Below are 15,322 nucleotides of genomic sequence, written 5' to 3' on the forward strand. Positions count from 1 at the left end.
AGAGTTATTTTATTCCCTTCTATATTTCTACATGTACACATGAAGAAATAATTATTATAAACAGCACACGAATATTTGATCAATTTAAAATGCTTTAGCCAGACCACCTTAGGTGTTTTAACTATGATTTATTACGACTTAATTTTTTGACAAGCATGATAAATAACTCCCTGCCTTTAAAATACACATTGCTTAGCTTTAACAGATAATTGATTCTGTACGTCTATTGTTTTTCCACAATTGCATTAAAAAAACTTCCTTTAGTATCAGGAAGTATCAGAAGCAATATCACTGCTTCTGTGAGAGTTCCAATTATGCAACTCCATCAGCTGCCCAGAATTACCCTGGGATAAGATGGGCGGCCAATAAATGTAATAATAAAAAAATATAAAAATCTCCAAAACAACTTAATCCATAATCTGGATTTAGAGCAGCTGTCATGTCATAATCACCTGGACCACAGTAACTCATGAGCTCATCATCTGGATATGGATGACCCTTGAAAAACACTCAGAAACTTCAGCTTGTACAAAATGCAGCTGCCTTTTACATACTGTTGGGCATTCCAAACACTATCACATCAAACTTCTACGAGTGCTGCATTTGTTGCTATTTGGTTTCCAGTTCATGGTACTGGTGATAATGTATGCAATCCTTAATCCAAGTAGCATCTGCCCATCCAAAGGATGCATGTAGAAAGTACATATTTAAAGTCTACATTCCCCATGAGATGCAGCAAAGGGGGACCTGAAAGTGAGGATTTTCTATCTTGTGGAAATAGTTACTTGCAGAAATATAATCAGCATCCTTTCTGTTAATATTCAGAAAGGATACACGGATCTGGCTATTTAAGTAACTACTTAGAGACTGAAAAAATATTTTTCACTTAACTTATAAGGCTTTAAAGGGACGCGGTGGCTCAGTGGGTTAGGACACTGAGCTTGTCGATCAGAAGGTTGGCAGTTTGGCGGGTCAAATCCCGAGTGCTGTGTAACAGAGTGAGCGCCTTTTACTCGTCCCAGCTTCTGCCAACCTAGCAGTTTGAAAGCACATAAAAATGCAAGTAGAAAAATAGGGACCACTACAGTGGGAAGGTAACAACATTCTGTGCGCCTTTGGTGTCTAGTCATGCCGGCCACAAGACCACGGAGACGTCCTTGGACAAGCGCTGGCTCTTCGGCTTTGAAACGGAGATGAGCACCAGCCCCTAGAGTCGGCAATGACTAGCACACATGTGCGGGGGAACCTTTACCTTTTACCTTTATAAGGCTTTAGTTTTGCTGATATTTCATCAGCTTCAGCAGTTTTGTTGTTAGCAATAATATCTAAGGAAGGTGACTTTAAACTTGGCCCTTTTATGACTTTTGGACTTCCAGAATTCCTCAGCCAGAGAGCCTGGCTGAGGAATTCTGGAAGTCCACAAGTCATAAAAGGGCCAAGTTTGAAGACCTCTGATCTAGGCCTGCTTCTCTTCACTTTCCAAAATGTCTAGTGCAGTGATCAAACCTTCATATATAATCTATAGGTGATAGAAGACGAAGTAGGCAATGATCACTCTCTTAATTTCTGTAATTTCTTAAATAAATCCTTTGAGCTTCTCATTTGAGCACTATCCTCATCTTCTTAACACATCTATAAGTGAAATAATGCATATCTTTATTAGTTAATCTTTAGTTGTTTGCCTCTTTTTCTTGAGCAATCTGCTCTGTATGAGTCTTGACTTTTTGCTACCAATTTAATTCCTGTTCTTGCTGTTATTATGAGGATGTATATAAAGAACACATTTGCATATTTAATTTCTATGTGCAACCACATATTCTCTGTGACATATCCTATCTATAGTTGGGAATATCAGCTTCAATTATCTTGGGATCTTCTTAAGATCTAGTTCACTTATTTGTTTAAAATATGTCTCTCCTAGTTATCCTCTATAGTCTAGATCAGATATGTCAGACTCGTGACGTTACAGGACGTCATGCAACGTATCAGGACAATTTTGCCATTGCCGGCAATGGGGTGGGGGTGGCTTCCGCAACATCCGGCTTGCAGGCTGGCAGTTTGACACCTCTGGTCTAGATGGTGCCTTGATTGTGTCAAACTGTTCTAAAATAGCCTATATTGGAAGATACTGCTTGATGGATGAGGTATTTAAAGGTTTTGCTATTACTGTAGACCAAGAGTGGACATTTTTTGGATGTCTGTGGATCAAGAGTGGACAGGGAAACTATAATATTTTTAAAATTGGCTTGCTAAGGCTATGGGCATGTACTAGTGCCATTATATTACTGGAGATCACATTTATGACACCAAATTAAGTCCTTCTTTTCAGAGAAAGGTCCTGCTACCAAAACCTGCACTAGATTTTAGAAAGACATCTGAGAGCCATAATAAAGGACATGTGGCTTGCATGTTGCATGCAGTTTTGTAGACTGGACACCTTATATATTGCTAAAGAAAAAAAACTGCCCTCCATCTTGTAGGACTCACCAATTTTTCAATTCTATTATTTTCTACAATGGCTAAAGATTAGAAAATAGGAAAACAATCCTATCTTTCATTTAGACTATGTGAAGTAGCCCACTCTTGAAATGTAACAGATTATTTTGACTTCACCTTGTTATCTGTTAACCTACTCTGGAGGCCAGCTATATTATTTATCAGAAATAGGCAATTCTATGCCTTCCAGATGTTTTTAATTACAACTCCCACAATTCCTGATTATTGAATGTGCTAGCTTATACAGAATTTTAGTCCAAAGCACTTGGGAAAGGTTGCCTACCACTGACTTACTTTTCAATTTGCAACACTATCTATTCGCTAAAAGAAATTATAGATTAATTTTTGCAGGCTAACATTGTATGTAGGGAGACACTTATCTTTTACAAACGTCTTATGAAAACAAAGCAGTAAAAGGGAAGCCAAGATGGGTGATAGTCCCAAGTGACTTTTTGCTTCCAGCATTAGTCTACTAGGGAGTATTTGCTAAACTATTATAACAGCAACAAAAAAGTGGGGGTGGGGAATCCTTCAGCTGCATTTCTAAAAAAAAAACCACTTGGCTCTGGAGAGCTGTTGCAGCAGTCCTATTGACTATTGAGTAAGTAATTTGAAGATTTTGGCCCATGTTATACCAAGAGAGAGGGAGAACACACCAAGACCATTAAGCCATCTTCAAAATATAGTTTTCATTAAACCTTATACAACAATTTCATCCACTCAAAGAAGCAAATGTTTTCTCTGAGGCGTTTGGGCTCAATTCCAAAATGTGTTTCACGGCAATATTTCATCCGAGAAAAAAGTGAAAGACTTAGCTGGCTAAAGGTTTTTGTTTTTTTAGTTAACTGGAAAATCAACAGGGGTTAAAGTCAGGTTCAGAGCTAATTTTATAATAAATGGTATTCCAGATGCAGAATGTTCTCAGTCGTGACATTTATTGCAACCTTAATTTTATTAAATTTCTAATGAATTCCAATTTGTATCATATAACTATTGAAAAATAATATAAACAAATTCCAATTTTTATATTACTACTCAGGAATTCAAAGTGGATATAAAGCACTCTTTCTCCCAATTCCTTCCTCACCCCCACAAATAACTCTGACAGGGTTGACAGTAGCTAAAATGTTACCTGGTAAATTTCCCTGGCTGAGAATGGCTTCGAATCTGTGTCTTCTTGGTCAACAGTGAGTCTATCAATAGATTAAGCACTGATCATAACCAATAGAACTGCCAGAATACCAGTTCAATATTATGCCTTTGAGGGTGCTAAGCATCATGTTGCCTATTTGCAGATTACAAACAGAACTAACCAAATCACTGAAAAAGAAGTTTTGGAAGAACTTTGTTGTTTGCAAAATTATAATGATTTTAGGGGGAAAATTCTCAACATGAAGCTAATGGGGAAGACCTCCCAAACAATGCAAGAACTGATCATTGTTAGTGGTGCTGGATTCTGATGGTTGTTGGAGATGAAATAGAATCAGAATGAAGAGTTTGATGTCTGCAATCTCAAACAAGATCACTCTGCACTGCAAAATTTGTTACAAGAATCACTTGCTTCAAATACTTCCTCTAAGATTTTTTTCAGTAGGTTTGAAAGCTATATCTCTACTACCCTAAAATTGTTAAAAAGTTGCTAAGTGCCTAAAGATATTTGCCTGAGCCTTGGGATTCCCTTCTAATAACCCCTGTGTCTTTTCTTTGCTACTTCAGATATTTCCATATATGATGTTCTGCATTATCTCCTTTGGCATTAACGTTCTTTTTCCTTTTTTTCCCATCATTGAACACTTTGGGGTTTGCTTGTTTGGGTTTTTTTTCATTCATTCCTTCTTCTGTAGGTCAATGGAGATTTTCTAGCAAGGAAATACTGATAATTCAGCTTCATAGAAACAAAGCAATATTCCTAGTTGCAACTTAAAAAAAGTTTTAAAAATAAAAAAGGGAAGTGAAAATTGATGGTATTAAGGGAAAGGGAATATGATTTAAATAGCCTATCTAGAAACCAAAAGGTTGCCCCTGGAAGATATAAGGGCTGAAGGGTAGCATCTAGGGTTGAAGGTTATGCATTGACTTAATAGGCCATATTGGATCAACAGTAAAATTGTTTCTAAAAAAATAGCAACTTCCAATTAGTAGAGATTGTAGCAGCTTTCTATAATCTCTACTAATTGGAAGTTGCTATTTTTTAGAAACAATTTTACTGTTGATCCAATATGGCCTATTAAGTCAATGAATAATCTTCAACCCTAGATGCTACCCTTCAGTCCAATTAGTAGAGATTATACCAGCTTCCCAAGGGACGCGGTGGCTCAGTGGGTTAGGACGCTGAGCTTGTCGATCAGAAGGTCGGCAGTTTGGCGGGTCAAATCCTGAGTGCCACGTAACAGAGTGAGCGCCTGTTACTCGTCCCAGCTTCTGCCAACCTAGCAGTTCGAAAGCACATAAAAATGCAAGTATAAAAATAGGGACCACTACGGTGGGAAGGTAATATTGTTCCATGCGCCTTTGGCGTCTAATCGGCCACATGACCACGGCGATGTCCTCGGACAAGCGCTGGCTCTTCGGCTTTGAAATGGAGATGAGCACCGGCTCCTAGAGTTGGAAACGACTAGCACGCATGTGCGGGGAAAACTTTACCTTTACCTTTATAGCAGCTTGGCAGTCCAGGACAAAATGGGTGCCCCAGGTAGCAGCTGCCTGCTGGAAGAGAAGGGACATGATAGGTACTGCAGCCAATCAGAGCTGCTGTTGTTACCAGAATGGAACAGCACACTGAAGAACATCTGCCCTGAAGGAGTTGAGGTAGCTAAGGTTGGAAACCAGCAATTTTGAATCAACATTGGAAAACCCAGACATGGAGAGCCTTTGTGATGGGCTGGGAAGAGGAGGAAGGCGATGACACTGGTTCCTGAGTTTGAGAAGCAGTGGATGGCCTATATTGGTGCTGGTCCAAGCTTAAAGTTTGGATTTGCCCTATATTCCTAAAAATCTCTTCTTAATATAATGTTGACACTCCATGTTTAACATTGTTCTGCAGAGCAATATACAGTTAAAGATACACATACACCACTAAATGGGTATTATATTCTTTACATTGACATGTTTTCTCACTTTGTTGCAGACATACATGCATGCAGGTTTGCCTGCACACCTGTGACTCCTATTCTTTTGACAGTCATGGACAAAAGATTATCAAAGAACTATGTCTACTGATGCCTGGGAAACAGTTTCTATAGCAACAGAAACAACTTTAAATAGGTACTTTTTCCAGGGGAGAAAAACATTATAAATGGGAATTAGAATAGCTTTATTTGTAGTTACTTAGGAACTGTTACAGAAGGTTACTCTGGCTGGAACTAAGTCTCTGTCTTCTAATGGAATCATCTTATATAACTTGCAACAAGCAGCCTTTTCAAGATTTTTAGCAAAGACAACATTTTTATATTGAATTCTCTTCTATGAGGCAGCTTTACTGTTCCTCTAAGCTTCTCTTGCTCTTCCAGCCCCAACTGTCTACTAATGCTGCCTTCCAGTGCAGTCCTCACATTACATCTTACATTCTACTGAGAGACCTGTACTCTCAAGAGTGGCTTTTTCAAAAAAGCCCAAGAGGATGGATTATAGAGAGAAAAAGCAAGCCAAGTCCCATTCCTATTTCTTTGGATCTAAGCCATAAAGTTTGAGTTGAATTATATGCTGGCAAATCCTAAAGTATTATTAAAAAGAATATTCTTAAATAACGCTGGCTGAATCAAGGGTTGCACACAAAGGATTTGCAACAGTGCCATGAGCCCAAAGCAAAAATTCTAAACCAGTCTTTCCAATCTGGCTCTTTCCCTTCAAATGTGGTTGGACTACAACTTTCAGAATCCAGCCAGTACATCTGGGAAGTATATGCGTGTATGTGTGTGTATACATACAAATACACATACAGGTATATGGATATAGATATATAGATAAATTTTATTTAATTAATTAGATAAACAGTGACATTTAATGCTTTCACCTAACATTTTTAAAAAATCAAAAACACTCTTTGGAGTTTCTAGTCCAAAATCATTATTCACTTCTTATTTGAATAATAAAAATTATAATATTAACTGTATACTGACCCATTAGAAATCATTGTCCTTTCATTACTAGTGCTCTGTTTATGGGAAAAGACCTGACTATATGGAACCCTTTTCTATAACTGTTACATTAATAAACAAGAATAGATTTGCATTATGTAATCCTTTGCTTCTGACAATACTCCTACACACACAGAGAGAAGTATACCTAGAAATATGCATGTTGTCAATGACCTACAGTATCATATAACACCCATATACAAAGTTGCATAACTCGAGCAATACTTACTTGCTCAGTATCTGATACATTAAGTAAAAAACAAAATAAAAGCAAAAATGATGTCTTATTATGCAGCATCCTCTGTTCTTTCTAAATCTTGCAGATGTTTGGGTCCCAGTGTTACATCTTAGCGGATGGAGTTAGCAACTGCTATAATTAAGCAATACAGTACCATTAAGTCACTTGAGAGGGAATTAAGATCTAACTACAGCTCTGTGCCAAGGAAAGAAAGACATTGAACTGAGATCTTTATTCGGCATATGAAAGGTAGGAAAAGTTTTATTTTAAGTTCATAATTTTCGTAACATGGCATTTTAGCCTGAAATAAATACAGACAGCAGCCACATTGCCTTGCTTAATCTGTTTGTTATGCATCTAAAGCAGTGAAAATGGGCAATAGAGATGTGTGTTTTACAACTACTTCCACTCTGCAATAGCCCATAAGTAACAATGATCTGTCTTTCCATAGTGACAAAAGCTAGAGGGAAAGGAGAAAACAAAAAAAATTAAACAGTGTGCCTCAACACTTTTTTAAAAAAAGGAGGACACCTTCATAGAAGGAAACTTTTGCTGAGAAATAGGAACTAAGTACAAGCAAAGCTATGCTGGTCATAGATATGGTTGAAATATGGTCAGATCCTGCCAAAAAACAAACTTAGATAGAAGGCTTCTCTTCTGTCTACCTTTTATATAGTAGATGCTAAGCACCTCACTCAGCAACATTATGCTGAAACTACTTTCTGTAATACATTTTGAGACCTAGGCATTTACATACACCTAAATATATTCTGTAGATTGGGATAGATCATCATGGCAAAAATATATCTATATGGTCCCTAAAAGTTGGCAAGAACATGATGCCATGTAATCAATCAATTGATCAATCATAGAAGTTATTTTGTTGTATATTTTTTACAAAATTTTATATGACATTCATTTCCATAAAACTCAAGGCAGTTTACAGAAATAGAAAATACAAAAAATAAAAATTGGGACACCCAACACACAGCAATCTATACAATGGTGTATGCAAGTTATACACCATTAGGCACAGGACATTTGGCAGAACAGCCAGGTTACAAGCAATTGTTGAAAAGTAAAAATGTGGCATAAAACAGTAAAAAAAATATCTCAAATTCCCTCCAACTCTGCTCTACCAAACTTTGTAGCTCCAACAATTTTGACATTTCCAATGTAAAAGCAGCACTTAAAATATAGTTTATATGTTTCTGTGGTTAGTTTCACTTAATGCACTAAATCGTAAACAGGCAAACCACATTATAGTATAGTAAAGGTAAAGGTTCCCCTGCACATGCGTGCTAGTCGTTTCCGACTCTAGGGGTCAGTGCTCATCTCCATTTCAAAGCTGAAGAGCCAGCGCTTGTCTGAGGACGTCTCTGTGGTCATGTGGCCGGCATGACTAGATGCCAAAGGCACACGGAACGCTGTTACCTTCCCACCATAGTGGTCCCTATTTTTCTACTTGCATTTTTACATGCTTTCGAACTGCTAGGTTGGCAGAAGCTGGGATGAGTAACAGGCGCTCACTCTGTTACGCGGCACTCGGGATTCGACCCGCCAAACTGCCGACCTTCTGATAGACAAGCTCACTGTCCTAACCCACTGAGCCACCGCATCCCTGCACATTATAGTATAGTGTGATATATAAACATACATTACAGTATATACATTATAGTATAGTGTGATATATAAACCTGGTATTCTTGCATTATCTGAGAGTAATAGATATGGCATTTCAATTAAATATTTTCTCATGGAATTTTCTGAATGCTGCTAAAACACAATTCTCAACATCTTTTACCATCCTTGGCCCTGGTAGTTGGTAGCTCTAGGTATCATCTTAATTGTCATCCCAGGACTCATCTGATATGAACTCAAAAGAAAGATTTGACAGTTCCCATTATGGAGGGACAGTTGGTAGAATGGGCAGATCTTGCTGAGATGGATAAATTAACTTCTTTGATTAGAGAAAATACACTATCTACATTTATTGGCGACTGGAAACCTCTAATGGACTTTTTGCATTAAAATGAAAATTGGGGGGGGATTTATAGCTTTGATGATTAAACAGGATAGATGACAGTAAGAAGAATATTATGATTTAACTTTAGAAAGAGGTTAAAATATAATTGTATTTATAACTGTTGTAAAGACTATCAGAAGTCAATTCTTCGTATCTTTTTTCTTTCTTTTCTATTTTTCTTCAACTTTTTTTATTTCATGCTACCTTTTTTCTTTCTTCTTTCTTACTTTACATTAGTTTTTATCTTCTTTTTAAATAGAGTTTCAATAAAGACTATTTAAAAAAGGACTTAAGTATCATCTCCAGTCCACACATCTGACTATGAGAATTTAGGTTAATGACTAGGTCTCAGCATAACATTCCTGAAAGAGATGCTTGAAGGCAAAGGAGTGGAGTGAAGAATTATATATGCTATCTTGACTTTTTGTTGTTGCTGCTGTTGAAAATGTAGTGTTTAAGTGCAATAATTAAAATAAATAAGCAATGGAAATGTTTCTAAAATCCAATCTTATAATGAGTTTTCAATGCCATTGTGCAAAAGGGACAAGAATATTCTATTCTCTTCTTAAGATATGCTAAATATGAGTTGACACTCACTGCATTAAATGATTTTTGGTGCCCAAAGTGATAGCTAATTGCTACACATTTTGCCAGCATGAGCAGAAACCAAGGGAATCATCATTATACTATATTGCTGCTCTGAGGGAACTAATCGTTACATGTGAATTTGGAAATATGGCAGATGAGATGATTAGAGATCAGTGTATTGAGAAAACACAATGACTCACATAAGACAGCTCATGTTCTAGAATCACCAGAAAAAGTCAAAGCCAAACTGAGTCAGCTAGAAATAAAAAGCTCTGAACTAAGCTACAAAATAATTCTGGAGATGCTGCAGAAACTTCAATATGAGACAAATAGTTGCAGATGAAAAACCACATACCCAGCAAACCTAAAGAACATGTATTGCCATGATTTTCAACAAGAAAATAAGACACTGTTTCTCTTCAAAATAGCTCAGACCTATCACTGAAAGCTAGAAGACTGGGTGCAGAGCTAAACTATAAGCATCAGTGGTTACAATATAAAAGTACATAGAATTACAGAGAAGGATGTTATTCACATAAGAAAAGTATGTATAAGAAGACTATAGGAAAAAATAGCCCTACATATATTGGATGGTGAAAATTATGTATACTGTTCATATATTTAGACACAGATTCAAGTAAGAGATTATTAAATTAATGTCAGCAACCCGTTTAACTATTTCTCTACAGCATAGTTTTATTAACTGTAGTGATTTTCATTCTGCGGTACCTATTAAATAAACAAGTTATTTTTTAAAAAATCCTGTATATGTTTGTCTGCATATGAATATGGATTTTGGAAGTAAACTTCTGTATTGACCATTGGTTTGCAAGTGGATAGTCATTGTTTGTCTGCTGCAGACAAAACAGAATCTTGTGGCACCTAAAGGTCTAGGAGTTACACTATGGCTTGCATTCATCACATATCTGAAATGTTTTAATGTATCCATCAAGACATTTCTAATTTGGTCAGAAATTTGCTTCATTGAATGAAACCTTAATCTTTTGTAGTTATGTAGCAGTCAAGCCAAATCTCAGGCCTTTTTTTAGAATAAAATACATCTATGCAGAGGGGATTTGCCCAGTGTTTAAAAAACAAGGCAATATAACACTTTAAAATGAAATCACATCATATCACTCAGCATTAGAAAGGAAAGACGCCTATAAGAGAAGATGTTAAGAATGCATTTTTTTAAATTAAAAAAAAACCCTTTCTTGAAATGACTAGTTTGCCTGAATAAATTTTGTCTACACTAATGAACTTTAAAAAATATTGAGGACTTTGCATTCAGAATACTTTGGAGAAATGAATTCGGCCCCATTGTGGTTAACAGCAATTCAGTTTCATTTATAGAAATATTTGCTTTATTTTATGAATAAAGGAAACATTTTCTTCTGTTGATTTTGAGCCTGAGTATTACCAGGATATACCACACGAATATAAGAGACTTCATAGCATTTAATGCACAAGATTGTCTGCCTTATTTTAACAAGGTTCCACATCAACTTCCATTTGCATTAATGGCAATTCAAAGAATGATGTTCCTAATCCTTAAAATCAGGCTGAAGCTTAGTGTTATTTGGATAACACCATCATGATTTTAAAAAGCTTTTGAGTCTACTGTCTGCCAGAGAAAGCAAGGGCAGACTTACTGTTCATCCATTTTTTTCCCCTGTCCTGCTTCTTTTAGCCAGCTTTTAGGGTTATACATATCCTTTGAAAGAAGTGTTTTTCAATTTGTTAAAATTGTAAAGCAAAGTCACTATAGATGTACGTAGAAGTCAGATGGAAATAGGTCCCAAAGTATGAGAGCCTGTAAAAAAATGCAGCAGCTTCAGTAATTCAGATAAACGTGTCTTGTTTCTCTTCCCATACATTCCAGAACTTTCAAACCATTTGCACAACCCTACTTCCTTCTTACAAGCAAAACATAAATTTTAGGGCTTCACAGAGCTTCTGATGAATTTTTTAGTTTGATGAAGCTTTGACTGAATTGTTGGAAGCAGACCCATTCTTTCTCTCTGTGTGAACATTCCTGAGAATGTGAACAATGATTAATAAAGCCAATTTTATTACTATAATGGGATATTTATTTTAAAAATTGCTTACTTCTACATTGTAGAAGCCTAGCATCTAGCTAACTATATCCTACCAGGAATACAGTCAAACAGCATGGGCTTTATCTGGGCACCTTGGAACAAAGGCAGAAGGAAATGACCTGAAATATGCAATGTTTTAGACAAAAAAGCAGGTAGAAGGGACATAGATTAAATCCTTAACTCTCCCTGTACCTCACTGCACCCTTGTGGCCTGTATTTCATGAAATGTTGAATAGTCAATGCCTCTAAATTCACACCTCCAACAATTACTTCTCTGAAGTATATTTATACATCAAAATGGAGGCATGCCTTAAACAATTGAACAGCTCCAAGCATTTTACAGCCTTCCAAAGTATTTTGGTTTTTGGAGTATTTACAGGTGATAGAAATATTGCAACTTAAGTTCTTTATATGAAAAATGCTGTGAGGGTAGGTTGAGTGGCTTGATGTGTTTTATGATATTGACTTGAGCCAACTGGTCAATTAAAATTTCTATCTGAGTAAACTCTGCTCAGCCAAGCTTTCCAGGAATGGCAAGGCTAACATTGTTTGAGGATCAATTCATTTTTAGTTCTCAAATTAATTAATCTGCCCACTCATAAGCCCCAATTTTGCTAATTCTCATGTTAATATATATAATATTTCTATGATGCCCCTGTTAACACAACTGGATTTCACCGTAATTCTCAACACTTTAAATATGGGTTCAGAGTTTCTTACTTTAAAATTCTGTAAGTATGAGGCACATTTAAGCCTTTGGAAACGAGTGGATGCCAGGTACTGCTTTAAAAATATGGATAAGTGGTAAAAGTTCTCTGTAGATTTCCTATCTCTGTGACATTGTATCTCTTTTTGCCATTCTGCTTTTGGTCCCTCAATCAATGCATATTATAGCTAACAAGCCACACCCCTCATCTAGAAATCTATTTAATCAGGGGAAAAAGTAGAGGCGTGAGCAATTTGTCAATTCAGGAATAGAAAATTGCCTTCATGGTATTGCCTCCATCGAGTTTGGACTTTAAGATCTTCTTCACTCTCTTGATGTATTCACTTCTAATCTTTTTCTTGACTTCAGTGTGCTTGATGTTGTCAGCTTGAAGGATACCCAAGTATTTGTAGTAATCTTCCTTATCCAGACTTTTAATGTTATTTTCATAGGACATCTTGATTCCTTCAGTTTTCATTATTTTCCCTTGTTTGAGAGTAAATGTGGCACATTTGTCCAAGCCAAACTCCATTGAAATATCTTGGCTATATATGCAGACAGTGTTCAGCAGCAATTCTATTTCAGATGATGTTTTTCAAACAGATATAGTTTGCCATGGAAGACTAATTTGGTAAATTCCAGAACATGGTTTGGTATGTTTCAGAGAGGAAGGCAAAGTATACTGCATTTTTGCAAGTTATTCCATTGTCAAATCAATGCATTTTAGCACATTGCTACCACAAGGTTTCATTCTTTCTACTCATGCTGAGAAGAGTCCAAACTTGCCAATGTATTTCTCATACTTTAGCATCCAAGATGAGAGTTTCCCAGAACAACCATACTTGCTAATCAGCAATATGACTTCAAGAAACTCATGATCAGAGACAGCATCCCATGAAGAGCAATCTAGGTTTAACCAATGTCCTTACTCAATTTTTCTTTCCAGATTCAATCTTGAAACTCAAAGAGGCCTGAACTGAATCAGGTTGCCATCAAATTTTGAAATATAAATTCTGATTTCTTTGACTCTGGAACGCCCAATTCAAATTGAATCAGGGTTGATTTTATAGCCAAATACAGTTAATTAGATTTATGTTCAAGTAAATTGACTGTTACTTGTAATTCAGTAAAGTATCTGTTCTTGAAGGGCGAGTCATCAGCAGGCATAAGGAAGAACTCATGATCTAAGCAAAATTGGAATTTTATTTTATTATATTATTTTATTATTTTTTATTTTTCAAATTTGTTTGCTGTCCTTCTTGCAGACCAGGTGACTCTGAGTGGCATACATCAAGATAAAACACATTCAACAATTATAAATATAAAAATGGATTCAAAATACAAAAATTAAAACAAGCTAAAAAGGGGGGAAATGGAGGGGAGAGGTGGGGTGCCTTGTCTGTTAGTACTAACCATCTCCAGCCAGCGGTTTCTCTTTCAGGATCCCATACCAATTAGCATAACCAGGTTTTAAGGGGTTTTTTCATGAAGGCTAAAAGAGAACGCTAAACTTTTTTCCTACCAGGTCAGATCATTGTTTGCAAGCCACTCAAAGTTATGGCACATAAGAAGAATGGCTATATAAAACTTTTAAATAAATAACTCTTTATCTGGCATTGGGCTCTCTGTCTCAGAACAGAGTTGCCACATTTGTAGAGCTAGTTGCTCTATTCTGTCCATCAGATCAATAGCAAAGTGTTGCCAACATTGGCATTGCTTATACAAAAAGAAGTAAAGGCAGAAACTATGGACCCAACTCAAAGATTATCTTCCTACAAGAATGAGAGAAGTAGGAGGAATAGGCAGAGCCCAAGGTTTTAACTGCTTCATTCTGCTCTTCTAAGCTTGAAGATGGTGCCTTAATAGGTATTTCTGTGACACTCAGCACAGTAGAAAGTGAGCACCTACTGATTTTCAAAGCTTTTCTGGGTTTGCTTTCATTTCTAATCTGAGCTTTGGCACTATCTGCTCCCTCTCCTGTGCCTGATCAGCCTAAAAATAAAACATACAGGATGGCTTGGGGGGGGGAAATATTTCAACTCTTTAGGTTAATTTTATACATGTAGAAGCTTTTTCTACCTATTAACTGAATATTGTTCAATTCTCATTCTACATAAAATCTCCTGTCAAGAAAAATACTTAGACCATTTTCTTAATATTTTTCTTAATATTGTATTTGACTATTCACATTAAGGCATTAAAACACTATATCCTTACTTGAAGAGCCTTTAAAATGTATCTAGGAAAAGAAAAAAAAACATGATTTAGTTTGTTATGTTGCAGGCAAAATTGCCAATTTCTTTTATTCTTTTGAGAATCTTTGAATATGTCATTACTGGATCTGGATCTCAAAAAAAAAACCCTTCTCTGATCCTTTGGTCACATCCTTAGTATTGACTGATGAATCACTTAGGTTATAAAGAACCTCTAAACACGTTTTAAATGAGAAAGGCAAAAAAGAGAGTAATTGTTTAAATGGAAGTTGTATGGCACATTGACCATAAAGAAAAAATAAATGAAACTGACAGAATAAATAATATTATAGTAAACAAGTATTTGTATTATCTAATAATCAGTTAAATAACTTATCAATACTGTTATGTTTTGCAGGAAAAAAAGATGTCCTAATAATGAATTCTTGAGAATTCTTTCCATTGATTTTATACATTTTTGGTGTTGTATAATTTGTCTCACTTTCCATAGAATCCATTTCTATTATTTATTTAACACATGCCAGAAATTACGATTAAACATTACAAAAATGCCATGATTATGCTTCCCACCTGTCTCAAAAATATAATATGTTACAGAACAAAACTATGGAGATTTCAGATCAAATCCCCACTTAGCTATGAAGTTCCTGGGATGATTTTGGATTAATTACCAAAAGTTAGGATTTCTTGATGCAGCCCACTAATGCAAAATGCATTACTGCAGTTGTTAGCTTCAAGAATTCAGATTCAGATTCTCTAAATAGGGGTGTGGCGAGTAAGCTGTGCTACTAACTACTGTGATGTATGTGCTTTTTCTTGG

This window comes from Vipera berus (assembly GCF_964194415.1).
Source record: "Vipera berus genome assembly, chromosome: 3".
NCBI lineage: Eukaryota > Metazoa > Chordata > Lepidosauria > Squamata > Viperidae > Vipera > Vipera berus.